The 21,568-nt window shown below is 35.0% G+C and overlaps 1 pseudogene; it reads left to right on the forward strand.

The window, feature by feature from the left end:
- Positions 1 to 20,885, forward strand: part of LOC141696145 (cytochrome P450 CYP72A616-like) — a 114,360-nt pseudogene extending 93,475 nt beyond the window's left edge.
- Positions 20,886 to 21,568: the final 683 nt, after the last annotated feature.

The following is a 21,568-nucleotide window of genomic DNA, read 5'->3' on the forward strand; positions in this document are numbered from 1 at the left end:
TTAGCTCTGGTATGTCTCTTTATGAAAAATGAGCTTTATTTATGTATATATATGCTATAGAATTAACCAGGACTTCAAACTCTCAAAATCCCAATAGAAACAGAATTTTGTCACCTCGACCTGGCGCGGCCGCAGGCTGCTTCAGCGCGGGCGCGCTAAGTTTCTGCTTCTTGGGCACGGCCGCGCGCTACTTCAGCGCGGGCGCGCTGTCCTTCTGGATAAAATTTTGATTTCTTTTCTCCTTGTTGATTTGAGCTGGTCTTTTCACGAGCCTTTATTCGAGTCACCATCCTAACAACAAATTAACATTAAAACCATGCTAATTCACCTAATTACCTGGAAAATGCCTGCAATGCAAAAACACTACAAAAATACGTTAAAAACACTAACAACTTGAGTACAAAACACTAATTCAAAGATTTATGGAGCGTTATAAAGTGTCATAAATGCCACTCAACATACCCCCACAGTTGAATCAATGTTTGTCCTCAAACATAAACAGAATCAAAGAACAAGAAATAAAAATGCATGAATGCAAACTATATGAATGCAACGTCACTACAAGAAACAGGTCAAAAGACATCGGTTATAAACCGATGTTAAAAGTTTTTAAAAGCGATGCCTTTGCATGTGTAGAGAAAGGTCCAGAGTTTTAGACATCGGTTCTAGACTGATGTCTAAGATACCAGTAGACAACAGTTCTAACTTAGAAATTGATATCTTTTTTCTAATATATTATATTTTAACACATGATCACGAGTTTAATAATAGTTTATCTTTTAATTTCTATCAATTTAAGCATGTGACATATAAAGAAAAAAAGACAAAGACAACGTTTATGAAAATTTGGACATTGTAAATAAGTACTTTTAACATCAGTTATTTTATGAACTGATGTAAATTATAATACTAGACATCAGTTATGTAAGCTTGTATTTAAGATAACTTTTGAACTGTTGTTAAAGATATAATTTAACATCGGTCGTCTTAATCTAAACTCATGTTTTGTTCATAAGAGACATCAGTAGCTATATAATAAGCTGATGTCAAACCTCCATAAGACATCAGTTATTTGTTAGGTTTGATTTGTATATGAATCATGTTCTTGCATAAATATAAACCAAAACTATATCACAATAGCTAAATCTATACAACAGCGTTTATACCAGCCAACTGTTTGAACAGGAAGAGTGCAGCACCAATATTGACAACTATATTGAAAATTGTATCGATCAAAAATCATATGTTCTATTCAATTATCTAGGACACTGATTATGTTCTACTCTATTATTTCCACCAAGTTCTTATCTGTAACCATCCATTTTATGATTTTCTACCTTTGTAGTACCGGCTACTAAATAGATTAGACCAGCCAGCTTCTAGTTTTGTAGAACCTTGACTATAGGCATCCAAATCATTCATAACTTTTGCGCCCTATCTTTCCCAAATAGTCTTTTTACAGCAACTTCTACTTTAGAAATCTTTCCTTGCTACAAGATCAAAGAACATTTCAATTATCTAAATTAGAATTCAGCAAACATGTAAAGACACCTGAATATTTAATTAACATTTCATTTTAAACGAATACTTGTTGAAACTTTGTAAATAAAACCTGATAGAGCCAGAGCGGACGTTCTGGAGAAACTACCATACCTACTGCCAATAGGACAGAAGGGATGTATGCAATCCCAAACATAGCCCTTCACCTGACCCAAGAAAATAAAGAATCATAATTTTTACATAAGAAAAAATATTTCAATAGCTGGGATATTTTAGTGTTTAATTACATAATGTCTCGACACAATCAGTCAGCTAACAAAATATTTTCTCCCTGAAATTTAAATGTGCATCAGGAAATACCATAGAGGGTTTTATGTTAATGGCACTCCAGCCACCAGTGCTGCAAGAATTCCAACACAAATAAACAGTTGGTTGATTGATCCTCGAGTGCTGCGCATTTTACTTGGTGATATCCGATCCCAATATTGACAAATCAATATAAAAATAAAATCATAGATACAATACAACTATAAAATGTCACTGGTGCTGATCTTCATTCTAACCCAGGTGTCCCTAGAAAGTTCAATCGCTTTGCTTTTAACAGCAAGGACATCTGCATTTCTTTGACGGGAACAAGAAGAATCTTACTGCTTGTAAATATGTAGAGCATACTATAATGCCCTCCAGACCCGGGGTATAAGTCTGTGGGTTACTAGCTAATCACCAAACCTGTACAACCTGATTAACAAATAATAAAGAAATGAATCTAAACCCCTTTAACACTAACCATGATCTTTTTAGGTTGAAGTATGAAAACAAGAACCACTAACTACTTTATTACAAACTAAATTCAAAATCTTACAAACTCTCTTTATTACAAACCATTGTCTAACCAGTTTTAAACTAATTTCATCTTTTATTCAAACACACACATTAACTATCTACAATCCACCTGTTCGGGAAACTCAAAGCTTTTTTCCTAGATTGGGATCAACACCTGGGTATGAGAGGATCCCGAGGCTTAACCCGCTTCTTTACCACTTGAGTCCTGATGGATTTCATATTCTTTCTTAACTAAAAACAATAAGGTGAATAACAACAAAAAGGGGTGAACCAAAAATTGCTCAACAAGTCCAAAAAATATAAACAGTGTTTAAGCAGTTTAATTGAATCGGTAACCTGGGTATATCTGCAAAGATATAACCCCACGAGAATAGAAAGAAGGCCATTGCTGGCGAGTACAAATGAACTAAACTGGACACAAGTTCGCATATATACCCTGCTGATCAGGCAATATACAATGCAGATCTATATTCCACTATATAGACCCAATCGGGCACCCAGGCACTACGGCCCATCTCAAGGATCCGGTTATGTCCCGGTCCTTAGGATTAAGTAAACTTAATCTCCAAAAGTATCACTACCCAGTCCATGAAGTAGCAACCGGAACAATCGATATGCTTTGACATATTCTAATCACCAGAATATATCAATATATGTGAATAAAAATTGGAATATGAACAATGAATTCAAAGGAAAAGGAGAAATCAAGAATAGAAAGAAAATATGAACAAGAATCAAAAGAGTGCAAGTGTGATAAGAATCTGAAGAAATATCACTATTCTGAAATTAGAATAGAGGAAAAACTTGCCTTCTGCGTGACTCACTTCAATTGTATCACCTTTGTCTTTCACCGGCTCAACCTGCCTTACTGGCTTAACTTCTGTTAGAGAAATAGACTGGTTTAGTCATTTCGTACTTCAATTGCGTCTTGAATCGACTTCACATCGTTCCTATTGTCTACACATGCACTTATGACTGACTCGTATATTATATATTAACAAGTAAGACTCGATTAAAAACATAATACACATAAGCACATAATCATTTTTACAGTTAGAATAATTTTTAGAATCAAAATCGACTCGCTGATCGCTCAACTGATCATTATCTGACTCGTTTCCTATTTTTCGGAATTTTTCGAACTCGTCCTGGCACGCAATTTGACTGATAATCAAACAACTAACAAGGTCAACTAATTTCTAGAAGAAATTAGGTTTTAATATTATTTTTAATGAAAAGAATTCATTTTTCTGAGTCAATGGGCTTTCGTTTCACTCGAATCGGACTAACGGTCTATTTAATATCGATTAAATACAGATAAATCAATTTATTATTCAATATAAATAATTATTACAAATTTTGAAACCCTAAAATAATTTTTTAATAATTATTTAAGAAAAATCAGAATTAAAAGTGATTTTTCCATAATTTTTAGAATTAAAATGAATTTATTATAATTTATTGAAAATTATTTGATTAATTATCAAAATAATTAATCATTTTTAAAATAATGAATAAATAATATTTAATTAATTAATAATTAATAAATAATTGAGAAAATAATTAAATCTGATCTTTAGAAAATATTTCAGAATTATTTATAATATAAATCAATTAATTAAATAATTAATTAATCAATTTATAAAATAAATAAAACTGATTTTTATAATTAAAATAAAATAAAAAATAAAAATAATTTCAGAAACACTTGTCAGAAAATGAATTCTGACAATAAGGGATCAAAGGCGGGTTGAAATTGGGTCAGAAACTGGGTTGCCAAGAACAATCCGGGTCGGGATGAACATACCGGAAAATTCCCAGATTCCGGTGGGTTCCCCGGACTCCGGCAACACCTGTTCTTGGTCAAACAGGTACCGTTTGGTACCATTTTTAATCCTAAATCATTCTAAATCAATTCACCAACTTTAATCAACTGAAAAACAATCAGAATCATCCTCGAATCTGCAACTCCGACCAAACCGACTTCAAAATCCGGCCAAATATCGAAATCATTCATTTATACATGAAACTTGATGCTGAATAGTGCAAATCAAAGCTTATAACACGTATAATCAAAGCCCTAACAATTCAGGAACCAAAGATTCACCAAAATCACGAAGTTATGTTTTGAAAATTGAACATAAACCCTAGTATTCGAATATTACTATCCAGACATCGTTTATTCAATTAAACACCATGAATCGACTGTAAATCATCTAACAAAGCTATATCAATCATCAAAACATCATAATAACCCTAGAATCAAAAAGTCCTAATTCGAACATAAACCCTAGAAATCGAAAATCAAAAACGATGCATTAAAACATGAAATTGATATCAAAAACAAAAAGAACGTATGAAACCTTTAATTTGAGTACTCGAACTGCTTGATTTGGTATAGAAATCAGATCAAAATCACCGATTGATTCTTCGACCCGCAGCTGTTCTACCCGACCCGGTTTGCAGAGAATTTTAATTATTTTCTGATTTTTAATGATTAATTATAATTAATTAAATAAAAATTAGGCTATTTATAGTATTGAAATTAATACTCCTAATTAAAATTAAGGCCCTAATTCTACACTTTTTAAAATTAATAGGCCCCTAATTTTATAATTTTTGAGTAATAAAATTTTATTTATAATTATTTTATATATACAATATGTATGCCAAAAAATTTCAAAAATTGTGAATAATGCAAAAATACAAAGAAATGGTATAAATGAAACTCCTATAATTTTATAAAAATATGATTTTTTGGGGTTTTTAACACCTAATGGGGTCCGGAAAAGTCATTTTTCGCAAAACGAGAAAATTTATAAAATGCCTAGATGTTCAGAATATTGCGATGGTAAAAGCCGTTTGATGAAAAATAAGGCCCGTTGTTTTATTTGAAATACCTGCTTTAAAATCATGATTCGGGTCATAAAACTTTTGAAATGAAAGTTATAAATGAAAAATAAAATATCTTAAAAATATCTTAAAAATACCTGGACAACACCGAATGCACGTAACACATAGCGATTAAGGTTTGACGGTTAATTCCACATAAATGACACATTAACACATATAATTTATTATAAATATGATATAATACAGACGTAAATTTCCCAAACGTTACACATACCCTTGCAAGCCTGGAAGTAGATTAAATTTAATGAAAATTAGGTCATTATTCTCGCAAGGCCCTTAATACACTTGTGTACACACTGAATCTTGGTGACAATTAGCCTACCTCTTTAACATGGGCTTCTTTATCTGCTTCTATATATATGTAATTTTTCAAGTGATCCAGGGTTATGGCTGATTTAATTTGCAATTCAGGTCCCCTATCAATGCACTTTTGCATCAGGCAAACAGCTACCTCCCGCTCATGGCCAATCTAAGCAAGCATAAAGATAGACATAAATAAAAACCATCATATTGCAATGCATCACACCAACTTGAAAATCATACAATTTTTTAATCATACCGCACATTTAACCAACCATAAAGATAGAATTCTTCAAGTGCAGCAACAAATTATATGATAACAAAGACGATCAAACAACATGAGTACTTTGAGGGAAACAAAGAATTTGCCAACTGACATGTGATAACAGTTTAAACTTGCTATTTTCGAAAACTTTAATTAGAAAAGTTCATTATTCTAATCTTTTTCAACTAAATTTAGTTTAATACTTCAACTATTAGACTGCTACACATAGAAAAACTATTAGAAGGGTCCATTATATTAAACTAGTTCATTATTCTACAATAGTTTAATACTTCAACTATTAGACACCTGTTTCTTGTAGTGCTAACAAGCTAGGACATTTTCAGAAGCCATCACTTAATCTTCTAATACTGATACTGACCAATGCATTGACTACTCTAGAAGGCAAAAAATGGGATGCACATAGACGAATAAGCAGCCCTGATTTTCACCTCGAGAAATTGAAGGTCACAATCTAAATTTATGATGGACTCATTTGCTTTGCTTCACATTATATCAAATAGTTTATCTTTACTATATTAACAAAATTTTTTCTTTTATCAAAGGTAATGGTACCAATTTTTACGGATAGTTATATGATGTTGGTTGATCGCTGGAATATATTAGCTGGTACTCATAGAACGTGTGAAATCTGTTAGATATATTTGATAATGTCATGGCTAATGTGATTTATGTTTAGTTTTCAGATCTTACTTAAACAGGATAAATCAGTACTTACTGGAAGTCAGGACTTAAGGATATCAGTACTTATATTATCAGGAGATAATTATCAGAAGATGGATATCAGAACTTAAGTACTGAAGGACGTTCAGATAAGAAAGGCAGCTGGTTAAAGGAAAGAAGATCGAGACAAACATAAGAAGAGATATGCATGAAGATGGAATTCTATGAAGAATAGAATACTTGGAAGAAAAGATATCTGATTGATATATTTTAGGAAGCAGAATTATATTCCATATCAATTAGCGATTATCTTTTAACTGTGTAGTATATAAACACAGACATAGGGTTTACACTATAAGTGTTATCACAATCGATAAGATTATTCATTGTAACCCTAGCAGCTCTCGTGCTATTTGTTCATCACTGAGAGAGAACAGTTCCATACTGTAACAGAGTTTATTGTTTTAATAAAGTTTGTTTTCTGTTATGTGAGTTATTAAAGTTCGATTTGATTGTGCTATACACTGTATTCACCCCCCTCTACAGTGTGTGTGTGACCTAACAAGTGGTATCAGAGCCTATCTGTTAACACACAAACAGTTTAAGATCCAAACACAATCATGTCTGAAGCATAAACTCCAACTAAGCCCACCAAAGCTGAAGAACCTCCAAAGACACAAATTCAAAGCCGATATGAGACTATTAGAGTTCCCATATTGAGACCATCTGAATATGCCACATGAAAAGTGAGGATGACCATATTTCTGGAAGCTACAGATCCAGAATATCTTGATAGAATCAAGGAAGGGCCTCACAAACCAACCAAGCTCGCTGTTACAGTTGCAGGTGAAGCAGCAAAGTCTGTACCAAAGGAGAAGAGTGATTACACTGCTGAAGATATCGCATCAATTGCTAAGGATGCTAAGGTACGACACTTACTGCATAGTGCTATTGATAATGTAATGTCAAACAGGGTAATAAACTGCAAGACTGCAAAGGAGATATGGGATGCCTTGGAAATAAGATGTCAGGGAACGGATACGATTAAGAAGAACAGGAAGAAAATACTCACTCAAGAGTATGAACATTTTGACTCAAAGGCTAATGAGTCATTGACTGATTTATATGATAGATTTGTCAAACTCTTGAATGATTTGTCACTGGTTAATAAGGAGTATGATCTTGAAGATTCAAACCTTAAATTCCTGTTAGCTCTTCCTGAATGCTGGGATTTGAAGGCAACAACAATAAGAGACAACTATAATCTTGATGAAACAACTCTTGATGAAATTTATGGAATGCTCAAGACTCATGAACTTGAGATGGAACAAAGAAGCAAGAGGAAAGGAGGAAAGTCAAGGACAGTTTCTCTTAAGGCTGAAGAAGAATCCCCCAAGGCAGCTACCTCAAGGAAAGACAAGGGTAAAGCTCTATTCACAAAGTCTGATACTGAGTCATCAAGTTCTAAAAGTGATGATGACTCAGAATCTGAAAGCTTACCTGAGATGGATGCTGATGAAGAGATGATGAAGCTGTGTGCTCTTATGGTGAAAGGGATCACAAAGATTGCATACAGGAAGTTCAGGAAGGGAGAGAAGTTTTCCAGGAAAGGCACAAGTTCTGATAAGAAGAATTTCAAAAAATCTGAGGGAGGAGGAGGAAAGTCTGACAGAGGAGATTATACAAATGTCAAATGCTACAACTGTGGTGAGAAAGGCCACATATCTCCTAATTGCAAGAAAGTGAAGAGTGACAAAGGCAAGGCTCTTGTCACAAAGAAGAAAAGCTGGACAGACACCTCAAATTCTGAAAGTGAGGAGAATTATGCCTTGATGGCAAATGCTGATAAGGCAAGTGCTGAAAGCAGTTCTGAAGCTGTTGAATTAAAGGTACCTCAAACTACTTATGCCTTTCATACTGATGATATTAATGAGTTGAGAAGATATCTTAAAACCATGTTTATTAGTTATAGAGATCAAACTTTAACATGTGAAAGATTAACTTCTGAAAATCTTGCTTGCAAAAAGAGGAATGATTATTTAGAAAAAGAGTTAGTCATGTTCCATCAAACTCAGAAAGATAGAGATGATGCTTTCTATGTCAGGGATCAAGTACTTAAAATGAATGAATCTCTAAAAGATGAGTTAGAAAAGGAAAGAGAGATTATCAGGACTTGGACTAACTCTGGCAGAACAACTCAGAATTTGTTAAGTAGTAAAAACTGGAAAGAGGACTTAGGTTATGGAGAGGATAAGAATGATAAAGGAACTGTAGATATTAAGCCTGTAGTTGTCAAACAAAAGCCAAAGTTAAAACCTGTTAAGTTTGTAGCTGTAAAGTCTGATAATGAGAAATCAGAAGTTAAAAAGGAATTAACTTCTGACAAACTAAAACAGGAAAAGACACCTGAAGTAAACGTAGGCTTAATGACAAAGAAGCAGCTTAAGCATAAGCTGAAAGATGTTAAGAATGCAAACAAGGTAAAATCACCTAGGAAAAATAGGAATGGAAAGGAAGGTGTGAATAAAAGCAATAATTATAAGCCTGTTCCTGAGGCTCCTAGGAAAACGTGTCATAACTGTGGAAGTTCTAACCAGCTGGCTTCTTTTTTGCAGGAAGAATAAGAACATAAACTCCTTACCTTCAAAGTCAGGAGTTAAGAGTCAGTCTGTTAGATATAAGCCACAAAATCCTTGTTTTCATTGTGGTAGTTTATGGCATTCCATTTATACTTGTAAGGAATATCATAGTTTGTACTATGATTATTATCAAATAAAACCTTCTTTAAAGAAAGTTACCATTGTTCCTTCTAGTATAAGTTCTGATTCAAAGTCTGATAGTGTAAATTCTGATAAGAAAATTATTAACATAAACTCTGATGCTAAATCCGCTGCAAATGTTAACAGACTTAATAAGGCCAAAGGATCCAAGCATGTCTGCGTCCTTAAAACTAATCATTAGTGGTCTTTGTGATTGCAGGGCAACAGGAAAAACATCCTAGTTCTGGACAGTGGATGTTCAGGACATATGACTGGAAATAAAGCCCTGTTATCAGACTTTATGGAGAAGGCTGGCCCAAGTGTTTCTTATGGAGATGGCAACATTGGAAAAACATTGGGATATGGCAATATCAATCTTGGGAATGTCATCATTAAGGAAGTAGCTCTGGTCTCAGGACTTAAACACAATCTGCTGAGTGTCAGTCAAATCTGTGACAAAGGTTATCATGTGAATTTCTTTGAAGAACACTGTGAAGTTGTAAGTAAATCTACAGGAAAAGTTGTTCTGAAAGGATACAGGCGTGGTAACATCTATGAAGCCAAGCTTTCAACAAGTACTGATAGTTCTGCAATCTGTCTGATGAGTAGAACATCAATAAAAGAAAGCTGGAATTGGCACAAGAAACTCTCTCATTTAAATTTCAACAATATAAATGAGTTGGTCAAGAAAAATCTTGTGAGAGGACTGCCAAAGTCAGTATTTGCTCCTGATGGCCTTTGTGATTCTTATCAGAAGGCCAAACAAAGAAAATCTTCATTCAAGAGCAAGACTGAATCATCAATTCTTGAGCCTTATCACCTACTACATGTTGATCTATTTGGTCCAGTAAATGTCATGTCTACTGCAAAGAAGAAATATGCTATGGTCATAGTGGATGAGTTCACCAGATACACATGGGTGTATTTCTTGCACACAAAAAGTGAAACTGCATCTCTCTTGATTGATCATGTCAAGCAACTGAATAAATTGGTCAAAGACTCAGTGAAGATAATAATAAGTGATAATGGTACTGAGTTCAAGAATTTGATAATGGAAGAGTTCTGCAAAAACCATGGAATCAAGTAGGAATTCTCTGCTCCTGGAACTCCACAGTAAAATGGAGTTGTTGAAAGAAAGAATAGAACTCTTATTGAAGCTACACGTACAATGCTTGATGAAGCAAAGCTTCCAACCTATTTTTGGGCTGAAGCTGTGCAGACTGCTTGTTTTACTCAGAATGCAACACTCATTAACAAGCAAGGAAAGACACCTTATGAGATGGTGAAGAAAAAGAATCCAAATCTGAAGTATTTTCATGTATTTGGATGCAAGTGTTTTGTTCTTAAGACTCATCCTGAACAGCTATCCAAATTTGATCTAAAAGCTGATGAAGGAATCTTTGTTGGATATCCACTTTCCACAAAAGCCTTCAGAGTCTATAACTTGAGAACAAGAGTGGTCATGGAATCTATCAATGTCTCTTTTGATGATAAGAAGATTATTGGACTTGAAGATTTTATTGATCATGATCAGCTGAGATTTGAAAATGAAGACTCAAATTCTGATACTGAAAATCCTGACAATCTAAATCCTGATACTGCAAACTCTGATGGATTAAACTCTGATGTTATTGAAACTGTGGTGACTACACCAAATGAAGATGCACCTATGCAGGGGGAGCATACTCAAGATATAACCACATCTCAAGAAGCATCAGAACATACATCTGGCTCTTCAAGTTCTGATTCGTCAAGTTCTGATAAGCCAAGTTCTGATAGTTCTGAAAATCTAAATTCTGAAGAATACAACTCAGAGAGCATAGTTTCAGGGGGAGCATCAGAAAATGTTAATGAAGACGGCATGGATCATGGGGAGCATCCAGTTCTAGAGAAAATCTTCCATCTGCAAGGAAGTGGACTAAATCACATACACTTGATTTGATAATTGGAAATCCTGATGCAGGTGTCAGAACTAGAACAACTACTTCAAGTGAATGTCTTTATAATTCTTTTCTTTCTCAAACTGAGCCAAAGAAAGTGGAAGAAGCTCTTCAAGATGCTGATTGGGTGCAAGCAATGCAGGAAGAGTTAAATGAATTTGAAAGAAACAAAGTCTGGACCCTAGTGCCAAGACCAAAGAACAGATCTGTTGTTGGTACAAAATGGGTATTCAGAAACAAAATCGATAGTGATGGCATAATTACAAGGAATAAGGCAAGGCTGGTTGCAAAAGGATATTCTCAACAGGAGGGAATTGACTATGATGAAACATTTGCACCAGTTGCTAGATTGGAAGCCATAATGATATTTTTGGCTTATGATGCTCACAAAAAGTTTAATGTCTTTCAAATGGATGTGAAAAGTGTTTTTCTTAATGGAGAATTAGAGGAAGAAGTATATGTTGAACAACCTCCAGACTTTGTAGATTCCAAATATCCAGATTATGTCTACAGGCTTGATAAAGCACTTTATGGACTTAAGCAAGCTCCAAGAGCATGGTATGAGAATTTAGCTCAGTTTCTTCTGGAAAGTGGATTTAACAGAGGAACAATAGACAAAACATTGTTCTACCTCAACCATGGAAAGGACTTACTTCTGGTCCAGATTTATGTTGATGATATCATTTTTGGTTCTACAAATGACATACTTTGCAAGAAGTTTGCCAAACTGATGCAGTCAAGATATCAAATGAAGATGCTGATTACAGAGGTATGATTGGCTCACTACTCTATCTAACTGCTAGTAGACCTGATATCATGTATGCTACCTGTCTTTGTGCAAGATTTCAAGCAGATCCAAGAGAACCTCACTTAACAGCTGTGAAAAGAATTTTCAAGTATCTTAAGGGAACAGCTGATCTGGGATTGTGGTATCCCAGAGAATCAGATTTTAAACTAATAGGTTACTCAGATGCAGATTTTGCAGGTTGCAAAATTGATAGGAAAAGCACAAGTGGAAGCTGCCAATTTCTTGGAGGCAGATTGGTTTCTTGGTTTAGCAAGAAACAAAAGTCAATTTCCACATCAACTGCAGAAGCAGAGTACATTGCTGCTGGAAGCTGTTGTGCACAGATTCTTTGGATGAAGAATCAGTTACTGGATTATGGGTTAACATATTTTAAAATCCCTATTTACTGTGATAATCAAAGTGCTATTGCTATGACAGGTAATCCAGTTCAACACTCAATGACAAAGCACATCAGCATCAGGTACCACTTCATAAGGGAACATGTGGATGAAGGTACAGTGGAATTGCACTTTGTTCCAACAGATCAACAACTAGCAGATATCTTCACAAAACCACTGTGTGAAGCTACTTTTACAAGATTGGTAAATGAACTTGGAATGGTTTTAGGTTCTTTCTCTAAATCTGCTTAGTTTTGTTCTGATGCATCAGACTTTATGCTCAGTATTTACAGAAAATACTCTTTTTGTGTATTCTGTGCTTAATTGAAAATTGCTTAAGTACTGACTGTTGTCTGATGTGACTTTCTAAACTCTGATAGTGATATGACTGTTTATGTAACTATTCAATCCTATGAGGATACATGTGCTAGATACTGACCTAGTAGTCTTCAATACACTAGAGATCCCACGTTAGAAGTAATTATTTTTGTGGAAATCTATTGACACAGGAAAATTCTGATATTGAGCTTAGTTGAGTTTACTTTGTCTATCTTATTACTAAGTCAAAAACTAGAATGATGCCTCTCTTCTGTTAAGTTCTGATGCTAGTAAATCTGTTGAATGTACTAAGTGCTGATAAACCTCACTTATCAAAAGAAAAAGGAAAGGAAAAAGAAATAAAAATCAGGTACTCCTTTGAGGTCTAGAGTAAAAATGTGGAAGGGACGACCCAAGTGCATTGCTGGTATTACGTAATATGCATCAGAAAAGCAAATAAATATTTTTCTTGGTGACTTTTCACACTCTATGATTACTGGAGAAATACTCTGATAATAGCATAAATTCTGATAAGCAGTCGTGACTCACTTATACTAAGAAGCCACTGTCAGATGGAATTTAAAAAGATGCACAAAATTAGCACAAAACAGTTGAGGTGGACTCAAGCATGAACTCATTCAATAGTTGGCTTCAGAATAATGACAGATTTTTAGTAAAGTTTTAGTTATGCCTTATTTCTAAGATGTACTGAAGTGAATCAGACTTTACTCTTTGTCTGATATTGAGCTTAATGCACACACTAACACTCCATATGAATGATGAAAATTACTGTGGTGATCTATGTTATTTTAAATGAACAGTTTATGTGTCAGATTGCATAAATTCTGAGGACAAGTTCTGTTGAACGTTCTGATGATTAAGTTCTAAAGAATCGATATCAGAATTTATGTGAAGAATTACAAAGATAGGCATTCATTTTTCGAGTTAAGAGATCATGTCCTGATGACTGTTAAGTTCTGATATAAGTCCAAGTTATGATATTAAATTCTGATCCTTTACTTGACTTATTTGTGGATAAACTCTAAAAACGGTCTCATTTTAAATCAGAATATGTTGGGGCGGAATATTAACAGTCATTATAATTAGGGATAGTGGTACACGTACATGCACAATAATATTTACTTGTTTCTTGTGCGCATTAAACATTGTTTTACACTTCCAATGACTGTTTTTCTTCTTCCCAGTCTAGGGGGACGAGGTAGAATTATTTCTACCTGTAAGCATTAAATTTCCTTGCGTCTCCTGGCATTCTCTTGCCTATATAAACCAACACTTCACATCAGCCTACACATTATTTCTTTTCTCACAAACTCACTCTCCTTTTCTTTATACCAATACAATCATGGTCAATTATAATATGTTTTTGAACTATGAAACCTTCAACATGGAGCTGAGATGTGAGGCATGGCAGCAGGAATGGCACATCACTGTCATTCCTGATGAGATTTGGAACTCGGTTCCCCAGGAGGTTCTCACCCACCTCCTGTTCTTTTACATGGACTACTATCGCCATCTGGAGTGATTGGAGGAAGAAAGACTGGAAGCTCTCCGCCAGCAAGAGCGAATCATCAGACTCGCTATTCTTTTTGTAGAGAGTAGGAAGAAGAAATAACTTATTTTCTTCATCCTGTTTTTCTTCATCGTCAGCTTTGCCCTGCTTCTTGAGCTAGGACAAAGGCTGTTGATGTTAGGTTTAGAAGCTTAGGACAATCTTGTAATGCTCTGATGTAATTTAAATTTCATGAATGTATTCTCTTAATAAATTAATGGAATTTCTACTTTTTGCAAGTTTTTGTCTCTGAGATGTTTGTAATTTAAATGCACTGATAAATCCTGATATATCCATATTCTGATGACCATTTCATTTTTGATTTAAATTAAGTTCTGATCTTAAAATATCAGTACTTGTTTATTTGATTTATTTTGGTCATTCTCACACTCGAATTTTTTTAAGAATATTGGTGTTGTAGTGAAAATAATTGAATAAGTGGGAAAAGTTTAAATTTTGAATTAAAACTGATTTACCTCAATTAATGGAATTACTGGGTAAGTGGAACGGTTTTTCCTTGAAAAACTGCAAGTGGGTAAGTAATGATTACTGTTTTCCCGTGCCCATTAACTATTCATTATTGTTGCATGTCTGACAGGTGTCCAACGGTTATATTTTTTTTCCCAAGTATAAGTAAGAGAGAGAGAAGATTATACAATCTTTTATTTACTTTTACACTTTATCTTTCTTTCTTTGCTTTTACTCTCTCTCATCTCCTGATGTTGGTTTTTCATACAGACATTTTATCAAACACCTAACAGGCAACTCTTAATTTTCGATTTTTCTCATGGCACCTAAGGATTTGATCATTGATGGAGCTAAGTTCGTTCCAAATAACTATGCTGTAATTCTCGATCATGCTGAAGCTCCGTCTGAGTTGCATTTTGTGCAAGATCTTCTTGCACACAGTGAAATTGGGTATGCATTGACCCAGCCTTCAGTCTTTTCAAGTCAACAAGTTCTGACATTTTGGCGGACTGGGCATTTTGATAATGGTGGTACAACTGGTACTCCCAGTATTGTTTTTTAAGTGAATGATTCTGAACATGTGGTAACTCCTGGTACAATTCGCAAGGCCTTACATTTACCAGAAGGCTGTACTTTTTCAATACCGGAGGAATCAGCTCTACAAGAGTTAATGGACAGTTTGGGGTATGAAAAGAGTTTGGCTAAGCTTGGACAGTTGAAACGGGCACATATCAGAAAGGAATGGAGCTTCTTCTTCGACTGCATCACTAAAGCCTTCGGGAATAAGTGTTCCAACTTTGATGCCATTCCTATAATGAGTCAGCACATCGGGTATGCTATCATTAACCAAACTCATTTTGATTTTGCAAATGCTGTGATAGGTTTTATTGGGGATAGGATGACAGAAGATAGGAATGTTGTCTACTTTGCTAGATTTTGTCAGCTTATATATAATTTATGTTGTGCTGATGAACCCCAATTTACCACTGACTTAACTCCGCCTTTCAAAATTGCAAAACGAGCCTTTAATGACTTGGTAAATGCTGACATTAAGAAAAAGGTGGTTAGACCTTTACAGATTCCTCAGTCTGTAAAACAGATCTTGGTAAATATTGATCCTCACACCTAAGATCTGTTTATCCTGATGTACAACCCACCACCAAAACCCAAACACCACAGCAACCATTAGAACATACCACTCATACATCTATACCTCAACCTTCCCTCAGAACATATCTCAAATCATATCTCTCAACTTCACAGACAGCTCAACCTTCATCCTCAGCACCTACTGTGAAGCCTTCATCTTCCAAGCCTAAGAGGACAAAGACTGTTTCTCAAACACCACAGAAGAGAAGGAGGATTGTTCTAAGAGATGAGTCTGATAGTGAAGAACCGGTTTCTCCATCAGAACCTGTTGTTAAAGAAGCTGAGAAAGTTCCTTCTCAGAAGGATTCTGGAACTGGGGGATCTAGGCTTCTCAAAAGGCTTGGAAGAATGACTTCTGCTGAACCTCCCAAGGAATCCCCATCTTCAAAGAGATACAAGAAATAGAGAGCTAAAAGGCCAGTTTCAGATGATGAGGAAGCAGCAGCTAAGGAAGGAGATCAGGAATCTCTGATCTCACAAGAACCAGAATCTGCTGAAGCCACTGCTTCTCCATTGACTCCAACTCATGAAGCTGGTACAGAAAAAGCCAACACACCATCTGTGTCTCCTGTACATAAGACTGTATCTCCTATTGATCCAGGCATAAGTGCTGAAATTAATATTCAGAACCTGGTTGTGCCTGAGGTACTTTACTTAGAAGCTCCAACGGCAATTAATCCATCAACAACACCTGTTACTGATGCTACTCAAACTCCAGAATTGTCTACTACACCTTCTCTGCATCTAGATATTGATGATCAGAATATAGGTGAGCATCAGGATATGGATGTTGATCAGAACTTGGAACCAGATCAGCACTTAGAGGATGATGCTGAAGCCTCAATTACTTCTCATACTGTTGTTTTATCAGAAGATGCTGATTCTGTAAGTTCTGATGCTGCAACTGCTAATGATACTGGTGATGTTGCTCCAAATGCAGATACTGATGAAGTAGGTCCTTCAGGACATGCACCTCAGCAAACTGTTCACAAAAGTGAACTAGTAAAGAAGTTTGTTACAAGAGAAGCACCAGTGCCTTGGAGTGAAACTCCTGCAGGACAGGAGCGGACTAAGGAATGGTACTCAGTTACATGTGTTCCATCTGCAAAGACTCTTGATTAGCACTTGACAAAAGCTGATGAGATGTTAATTAATGATTATTTCAAAACACTGCTTCGAGTCACTGCATTGAGTACTAAAAATCTGCAAGGTCTCTATTCAACTACTCATGCAGAGTTACATAAAATTCAGGAAGAATTAATCAAGCAAGAACAAGTTCAGAAAATTGACAAGAAAAAATTCTTCCAACCTACCTTTGACAGAGTTGCTTATATTGAGAAGACCCAAGAGAAACAACAATCTCAGATTGATGATATTTTGAAAAATCAAGCTTCTCAGCAATCTCAACTTGATGAAATCCAAGCCTCAATGGAATTGCTTGTCTCTCTTATGTTACCTGCTGATGCCAAAAAGGGGGAGAAAGTAATTAAGTCCAAATGCAAAACTGATAAGACACTGAAGGGGAAGGATGATGAAAAAGATGACCAGGGAAACATTGGAATGGGTGGAGGTCATAGTCAAGGTAGAGGTTTCTCATCAAGAAAAGATGAAATCACAAGTCACAGGACAAGTTCTGATGCTGGAAAAAGAATTACTTCTGCAACTGGTAAAAGGATAAGTTCTGATGAACTTTTGGATCTTGATGAAGAAATGTCAAGACAGTTATTTCTTAAGGAAAATCCAGGAATGGACTTGGAGAGTCTGATGGAAGAAGAAGCTAGACTTAAATCAGAAAAAGTCAAATCTAAATCTGAAGCTTCTGGTAAAAAGAAACTTCCAAAACTCAAAGGCATTGTGATAAAAGAAAGGACAAATTCTGAAGCAACCAAAGCTAAATCACAACTGCGGATAGATCCAATATCCAAGGGCAAAGAGAAAGTTGGTGATCCTATCAAGGTTTATGTGCCTCCTGTGAATGAAGAAATTACTGATGAAGATGCTGATCTTGCTCTGACTTCAAGAAAAGTTTCTAAGACAACCTTTGACATGGCTCAAGTTGTTCAGAGTCAAGAGATAGTTAGTTCTGATATCTCAAAGAAGCAAGTAACCTCTGACATAGCTCAAGTTAACTTGATATCAGAAGATAAATCAAAGGAAACCTCTGACATTGCTCATGTTAAATCTTCAAAGATACTCCTACCAGGATTCACCAAAGCCAAACAGACTCAACCTTTGAAGACTGCTGCAAGTGGTTTTGAAGCAAGAGTGGTTACTGGAAAGGAAGCAAGAGATAAAACTGGATTGGAAAGTGCTGATGAAAGAAGAATACAGAACACAACCAATGATCCAACTTCCTTAAGTGAACCTGGTATTGGAGCAACTCCTGAGAGATTGAATCAACTAGAATTTGTACAAATGGTTTACCATACCTACTTGAAAGAACACATCTTGTTGTACTTCATGACAGATGGTAGGGTTTATCATATACGTGAAAATGCCATTCCACTGAAGTATTTTGAAGAGCTGGAATATGTATTATTCTTACTTCAAGTGAATGACAAAATAACAGAAAGTGCTGCAAACTTTTTGAAGAGTCAAATTCAGAAATAGAAAAAGCTTTATTCTGTTAAGTCTGACAGCACATATCTTCCAAAGTACAGAGATCACAAGGGTGATATTGTTGAGATGAAGCCCAATTCTGCTAAGATTATAACTACCTTTCTGGGTTACAGGGCTGTGGAATTCAATATTGAGTCTGACAAGGCGTATATGATCAGACTGAATCAGGACATAAGGAAAGCTAGAATTAATGATCTCAGGGCTGCAATCTTTCAAATTGGTGAAGATTCTGCAGAACTTAAAGATGCTAAAAGGAGGATGGTTGATGAACTTAGATATGCTGAGAGATGTTTGTTGAAGAACTATCTCAGAACAACTCCTGACATCAGAGAGATCAGAAGATAAAGCCAAGTCAAGATCTACAACTACTTAAATTCTGATATGGATACAGACTGAAGTTGTTATCAGAAGTTAAAGATTGGTAAAGCTTTAAGGACTGTAAGTTGTAGTTATCTAGTCAAATTCTCATACATTTGTACTTAATGTTTTTGACATCATCAAATATTTTTTAAACTTGTATATTATGCTAATTTACAAGTTGGGGGAGATTGTTAGATATATTTGATAATGTCATGGCTAATGTGATTTATGTTTAGTTTTCAGATCTTACTTAAACAGAATAAATCAGTACTTACTGGAAGTCAGGACTTAAGGATATCAGTACTTATATTATTATGGGATAATTATCAGAAGATGGATATCAGAACTTAAGTACTGAAGGACGTTCAGATAAGGAAGGCAGCTGGTTAAATGAAAGAAGATCGAGACAAACATAAGAAGAGATATGCATGAAGATGGAATTCTATGAAGAATAGAATACTTGGAAGAAAAGATATCTGATTGATATATTTTAGGAAGCAGAATTATATTCCATATCAATTAGCGATTATCTTGTAATTGTGTAGTATATAAACACAGACATAGGGTTTACACTATAAGTGTTATCACAATCGAGAAGATTATTCATTGTAACCCTAGCAGCTCTCGTGATATTTGTTCATCACTGAGAGAGAACAGTTCCATACTGTAATAGAGTTTATTGTTTTAATAAAGTTTGTTTTCTGTTACGTGAGTTATTAAAGTTCGATTTGATTGTGCTATACACTGTATTCACCCCCCTCTACAGTGTGTGTGACCTAAAAAAATCGATGTCTGGACAGAATTTCAAGATCTTACAGGTGATATTATTTCTCGAACATCATTTGGTAGCAGCTACGAAGAAGGCAAAAAGGTTCTAAAATTGCAAAAAGAACTCCAGGTGCTAGTTATGGAAGCCATGCAAACTTTATACATTCCTGGTTTCAGGTATATCATCGAACATATTACTGAAATTATATTATTTTGCAAATTAAACAACCTTTTTACCTCAACAAGTAGGTTTCAATTTTGTTCAAAAAATATCTGATATTAGTATCCTTTCAATGACTTCGACTCGATACTAAGCAGATTTATCCCAAGTAAAAAGAACAGAAGTAGAAATAGCTTGAACAAAAGGATTACCTCGATGCTCAGAACATTAGTTGAGAAGAAAGACAGAGCAATAACAGGAGGAGAATCCAGGAATGACGACATATTAGGCCTGCTCTTGCAATCCAGTAAACTGATAAATCCAATAAATAATTCAAGTGGCGCACATAGTAACCAAATGATAGTAAGATATCATAGAGGAATGTAAGCTGTTTTACCTTGCTGGACATGAGACAACTTTAAGTTGGTTGACTTGGATAATAGTTGTCTTAGCCATGCACCAAGACTGGCAAGAAAAGGCCAGGGAAGAGGTTCTGCTAGTATGTGGAAATAACATTCCAAGTTTCGAGGGTATAAGCTGCCTTAAAATTATATGTTACTTTTCATTCAACAAAACTTAGTTTATCAATTCTTCATTTGTGCTAATCTAATTAAATTAATCAAGTTCCTCTAGTGCAATTCATCATTCTGTTTCTCCTGTAGGTCACTCTGATACTATATGAAGTCCAAAGGTTATATTCACCAGTCATTGTTTTATACCTAAAAACCTCCAAAGAACCAAGATAGGGGATATCATTATACCAGCTGCGGTGGATATTACATTGCCTCTATTGAATATCCACCATGATCCAGCTCTTTGGGGAGATGATGCTGAGGAGTTCAAACCAGAAAGGTTCTCCGAAGGAGTTGCAAAGGCATCTAAAGATAAGCTAGCTTTCTTTCTTTTCGGCTGGGGTCCAAGCATGTGTATTCGAAACCATTTTGCAACAATAGAAGTTAAAGTTGCATTGGCTGTGATCTTACAGAATTTCTCTTTTGAACTCTCACCATCCTACACACATGCTCCTCACACTGTTATGACTCTTCAACCACAACATGGAGCTCAAATTACTTTCAACCAACTTTAATGAGGCGATGAACTCTCAGCAATGCAAGTAAACATGAATAAGGTTAAGGTGATCATGCATCACATTGTTGTTTTCTAGTTTAACAAGTTAATGAGTGTTTTTCTAAGATTAAGATTATGTCATGATGTAATACAAAGTTTTAATCTAGAATAGCTATACTTAAGTCTGGTTTAGTTTCAAGCAAATGGCATAATTCTGCCACTACGAAGAAGACGTTAGTTATCCGAAAAGATCAAAATTCTAGGATAGTGAATAGACTGAATATAATGGACCCTGAGTTAGTTTAATATAATGGCCTCTTCTGTGTACGTAATATAGGCATAAAAAAACTCTAAAATTGTGTAAACACTTGTGTAAACTCTAAAGTCGAAAAAAAATCAAACACTTGTGTAAAACTCTAAAATTAAGAAAAACTCTAAAATTATACATGCAATCCAAAAAATATTGAAAAAATATACCTTAAAACATAAAGGAACTCCCCGAGTCAAGAACTTCCAGATCTGCGGAAAAAAGAAGAGTTAAAAACAAAACAATTAAACCAGATATGAACAAGTAACACACAGTAATTAAAGATGGGTTAATCGAAAGCAAACCTTGATTCTGAAGATGCTTAAAACAATATTGCTCCGTTTTCACACATTTATTGAGATAGTAATTGAAATTAGGGTTAAGTTTGAAGAGGG

The sequence above is a fragment of the Apium graveolens genome, chromosome 11 (genome assembly GCF_009905375.1).
Source record: "Apium graveolens cultivar Ventura chromosome 11, ASM990537v1, whole genome shotgun sequence".
NCBI lineage: Eukaryota > Viridiplantae > Streptophyta > Magnoliopsida > Apiales > Apiaceae > Apium > Apium graveolens.